Raw genomic sequence first — 6000 nt, 5'->3', positions numbered from 1 at the left:
ACAAAACACAATGACTAATATTACAAGACTGGTAAGCGCTTTTTATCTTACATCAACTATGTCTTTTTCAGAGAGCCATGAATTGAATTTCTGAGGCCATCCTAACCATTTCACAAGTACAAGCTTTTTACGTCCTGTTTTCTTTCGAGCCAGCACTTTCTCAATTTTAAACACTTTGTTTTTGTCTACAATTACAGACTGTAACTCGGCTTCGTAAAAGGTACCTGTCACCGGCTCCCCACTATTGTCTTTCAGTATATAAACAGGAGGAGTTCTACCTATACGTTTTGATATTGTAAAAAACTCATCTGTAAACGTCTGTTCGTAACCTTTACGAAAAACGCCTCTGTGCTTTGATATCCTAACGGTGTCCCCCATCTGAAATTTAAACAGCACTGTTCCATGTGGTTTCAGTTTGTACAGAGTGTTAAAGACAGTTTTCTCATTGTCTTTACATACGGAGGACGGTGCCATTTTTATTGACCTATGGTATGCAGAGTTGTAAGCAGCAACCATATCTTGTACTACCTCAATATAGCGGCGCGAGTTAACAGCCGTTAAATATCTCCACATTCTGGTTTTGAAAGTCCTATTGAAACGCCCAACAACACTTGCTTTTGTTTGCTTCGATGTGGAAAAATGGTGAATTTTATATTGTGTCATCAATTTTTGAAAACCCTTATTATAAAATTCTTTTCCAGAGTCTGTTTGAAGCTTCTGGGGTATGCGTCCTTGTTCCAATATTTCCTTAAAGGCACTTGTCACGCTAGGCCCCGATTTGTTTTTAAGACATATTACCCAGGCATATTTAGAAAACACATCAATACATGTCAATAAATACTGCACATTATCGTTTTCCGTTGAATATTCAGACATATCGACCAAATCAGCCTGAAATTGCTTATCGATACCATTAACAATCACTCTGTTTCTTGGGAAGTGTTTCAATGCAGGGGCGTGCAGTGTATATGCATCCTGCCTCAGCAGAAACTTTTTAACCGTGGGGATAGTTGGAGACAAGCCGGTACATTCTTTGACGGAATCACGGAGCCTCTGTACACCTCCTAACCCTCCTGGGTTGGACGGATCATAGTATATTTTGTGCATAACCTTCTCCATGATTCATTTAAAACACAAGTGAACACATTAGAGTTATGTCATTCTTTTTATTTTTACAAAACACACTCACACAGTCCTACATATGACAGTTATGAAGACAGTGAAACCTATTCTATCATAGATAGCATATTGGCTAATACGGATACATTGCTTTTACTGATTATGAATATATGCAGTTTTTGCAAATCCTGTAAGACATCGGTATACTGTTTTTCTTGCACATACAAACTCACGGTGTCTACAAGCATTGTATACATAGTAAGCAGGTGATAAACTTTCAGCATCTTAAAATTAGCTGTAATGTTGGCTATGACATCACAAAATGTTTCCACTATGCTCACGCGTGTCATTAACATTGATAATAACATCTGCAACAGATCCTCCCAAGGAGGGGTGCTATGTTGTCTTCTTACAATCACCATCAGTTTTTCTAACCTACTCACAACTGTACGATCTACATCGACACTCTTACATTGGTATTTTTCAACATCGTTCACATTATTAGCAATGGCTTGATCTAAAATACCAGATAAATGCGATACGTGGTATCGCTCACTGATATGGTTATACATTACACATAAACAATTCCCCATATTTTCACCCTGTTAGTTTTTTCTAGCATATAAATCTCTCCAATAGTCACCAATCTCTCTAATTTCGGCTATTTTGACAAGATCATTCCCTATCATAGAGTCATACATAGCACTGATTTTAGTCGTAACATCTTCAGACGTTTTCAACTGCGTACAAAACTGTTTCAGATACTCCCCGATTCTACCCTCATCAGCCGTGAGATGTTTCAAGGACAGAAAAACGTTGCACGACACCAATGAATTTATCAGTCAGTAGTCTTTTCATAAGCTGTTCAAAGTGGACAGTGTAGAAGTGTTCTGGTAGCCCATGTAAACAGGCATGCTGTTTCTGGCTTGGATGATTGATCTGACACCCGAACAAAGCTCTTCCAAATACTTGTAAAGAACTATGTTAAGAAGATGTAGAGAAGCTGTTTTACCGCTATCTATAAACAAAGATGACACCACACCATCAGTCTGATCAGGCGCCTCTGTGTCCGAACAATCAGCAACACCTCCCTGTTGTAATACAGCAGTTGTTGAGGGTATAGCTTGATATGCACATGTCTGAGGGGAAGTGCCCCAAACAATAGAGATGGTGGCAGAGGAGGTGTAGGTGGGGGCGGCAGGAAGTGTTCGGCGATAGAGGTGGCGATGATGACAATGATGAAAGGGGTTGAGGAGATCCGGATGCCGTTAGGGGTGCAAATAGACCAGGGGTGTTAGGAGGCGTACCTGAGGGGGTTGAATGAAACCACTCCAGATCCTCTGGGAAGAAATAACACATAACACATTACAAACACAGTAGCATGAAAAAAAAAGAAAAGAAAAGCATTTTAACTATTTTGGCAAATAATTAGCATATACAAATTAGACCCAATTGCCTTGCTAGTCTTTGTGTCTGATGATTTTAGGTTTGTATAGGTTCCGTGGCATGGGCAGAGACTGTTGGTCAGTGTCCCCAAATATCAATCTTTTCTTATGTTCTCATAAGAACTCCTTATTTTGTCTCTTCTGATGACATAGTCGATGGTGTCAAACTGTTTCTTCAAAATCTCCCAGTCACACCATTGTATAAAGAACACATTTTTAAACCATTTGTTGTATTCCTCGTTAGATACAGGATACGGTTTTAACTTCCATTCTTCATGACCGGGGTAGCAACTAACTTCTCCCTTTCACTGCATAACGCTAAGGAAAATAAAATCCTCTGCAGGCCTAGTGAAACGGTCTGCTTTCACACGATAGATACTAGAGCCATTACGACTGTCCCATTGAGACACATACACCAGCTCAGGCAAGCCAGGATTATCAAGGTCCAGAGAGACAACATCACGAAAAGGCCCCAGTCTTTCACAGAAATTGTACAGGCTGTTTTGGCTTTGCTAGATAGTTCTACAGCAACACTAGTGTAAACAGCTAATGTTACGTATCCTGCACTGTATTGAATTGAATAACGGTATCCATTGACACCGACATATTCCAGATCAGATGTACATGGCTCAGTCATGCTTGTAGGAAAGATCTCCGAACGGAATCGCTTTTTTCGAGGGGCCTGACTCAAACTGCATGTTGTTCCAGTATCAGTCTCACCGCATCCCCATAGCTCTTTTTGGCGGGTTAGGCATACCAAATGTAGTGGCTCCTGTTCTAGATGTCTCACCTTCTTCAACAAAAGATGATCCAGATTGTTGTCCAAATGCGGGAAAGCCATGGCTGAAAACGATTCCTCTTTGCTTTTTCCCAAAAAAAAGAATTAAAAAGTGAAAACTCCAGAGTACTTTGAGGAAGTCTGAGAAAACGAGGCAGCAAGCGAGCTAGCAGAACAGCTAAAAATGGTGGATAAAAAAAGTGAGCAGACAGCCTTGAAACAAGGGGTTTTAAACACCACAAACCCCACCCTGTAGGGCGTTTTTAAAATCAAACCAATAGCAAACCCATTCTTAACAGCTAACCATTGGTCTATCAGACGTATTAACACCTTTTTTTTACAAAATGTAAATGATGCCTCACCCCACGTAAACCATGACGACCGCGAACCGACGTCATCACATCCGCTAGATGCGTCGCGCTCACGATTAGATGCACTACCATATTCGGCCACTAGATGGGCTCGCGTGTGCCGACGTCGACCGCGACGTCATCACATCCGCTAGATGCGGCGCAGCTTCGACGATTAGATGCACTACCATATTCGGCCACTAGATGGCGTCGCGGGGTGCCGACGTTCGACCGCGACGTCATCACATCCGCTAGATGCGCGCGAGCTTCGACGATTAGATGCACTAACATATTCAGCCACTAGATGGCGGATCGCGTAGTAACGACGGCCTGGGCCCCCATCATCCGACATATCATCAGTTGGCATGGCAGGTTTGCGTGCGTGGGAGATGACGTCACACATGCACGCAAACCGCCATCTTTATACTACTCAGGACTATTGGGACTTTGTTTTATTCCCCGTACCCCCAGAGTTAGATAAGTCCAGACATACCCTTCTCATCTCCGTGGGTGTCCTAACTCTGTCTGACGCCCCCACCACTAGCCTAGCTTAGCACAGATCCTCGAGGTAACCGGCTCCATCTAGCCTACTGTTCCTAATAAGTGACAAAATAACGCCAACATGTTCCTATTTTCATGTTGTGATTTGTATAGTCACAGCGTGTACAAATAACAAGGTCAAATGAGACATGTGCACTGCTAGAAGATGGCTGTGTCTCATGTGACCTTGTTATTTGTACATGCTGTGACTAGACAAATCACAACATGTAAATTATTTTTGCTGTAGCCTACGCCATTTTTGGCTTTTTGGTGTACGTACACTTTTAGTAAAGATCCTACATGTTTTATAAATGAGACCCCAGATCTGTACAGAGGTTTACTAACGACAAGACTGACTCATAGAATTATAATAACAAAATAAAAATATTATATCATAATAAAAAATAAGAATATAAAATATACTTCAAAGTAATCAAGTAAAAGTACTGCTACCACAGTGTAGAAATAAGTAAAAGTTACATAAGTATCAGCATAAAAATACTTGATTCACACATGGTGATTCTGCAGAATAATCAGTATGATATTACTGGTTTCTAATGACTGATGACTTTAATGTTGCAGCTAGTAATCTGTAATAATACATAATTTATTATCTGATTGTATTTAGTTGTAATAATCTGAATGTGTAAAGGAACTAAAGCTGTCAGATAAGCAGCGAGGTGGTTGCTGAATGCAGCTTTTGGAGAAGATGATGAAGAGCATTACGTGTCATTTAGCTGTTTGGAGCAGAATCTAATCCATTTAGGAAATCATTGGTGATGCCCACATTCTCCTCACTAACATCAGCTGATGATCTTGATCAGACTGAACTGGCTGGTTCTCTGACAGAAGGAGACTCTCAGTCCTCCACAGGACACAGAGACACTGACGAATCATATGACGTGGTCACATACCGTAACCCAAATCCAAACCCAAACCGTAACCCAAACCCAAACCCAGGATAAAGAGGCTGAGTGAATGTGGTGTTGAAGGTGTAGAGGTGGATCAGTGAGTCAGAGGAGACTGTGTAGAAGGACAGAGAGCCAGCAGGACAGTCCACATACACTGCTACTCTATCAGAGACAGAGGAGAAGGAGGTGGACGTTACTCTGTTATTGTGACAGACATAGTAACCACCATCAGAGCATATCAGACTCCAGGACTGATCATTACGTCCAAACAAACAGTCATCACTTTTGCCTCTCCTGCTGATTCCTCTGTAACTCACTGATATATAAACCTCTCCTCTCTTCTCAACCTCCCAGTAACAGCGACCATGCAGACCATCTCTACACAGCAGCTGAGGACTGCAGTAGTCAAACCTCTCTGGATGATCAGGATATGGCTGATACTCCTTCACATGTGTCACCTTCCTGTTGTTGTCAGACAGTTTGAGGTTTCTGTGCACTGTGTTTGTGTCGAGTGTGAGTTCACAGGAATCTGACGGAGAGAAGCAGACACAACACAGCTGCAGTTATTAACCAATCAGCATTTTGATGATGACATCACAAGGTTGAGTGAGTGATGTCACAGTTCCATGAATGAAATGTAAAACAGACTTACATTTCCTCAGACCTGGTGTCAACCATCTGACTACAGCAGACTCCACCCTGAAAGGAGGAGGGGGGGGGGGGGCCATTACATCACTCTCACACATTATTCTACACTGATGAAGAAACAGTCTGAAAGCTGGAGAAATACATCTCAAAAGTCCTGTCCTGAGGTCAGTATGTTCAAGGTTCAGTTTTAATGTGCATGGACCTTTCTC

This window comes from Perca fluviatilis, chromosome 6 (assembly GCF_010015445.1).
Source record: "Perca fluviatilis chromosome 6, GENO_Pfluv_1.0, whole genome shotgun sequence".
NCBI lineage: Eukaryota > Metazoa > Chordata > Actinopteri > Perciformes > Percidae > Perca > Perca fluviatilis.
The sequence above is the reverse complement of the archived record's forward strand: the minus strand, read 5'-3'. Positions refer to the sequence as shown.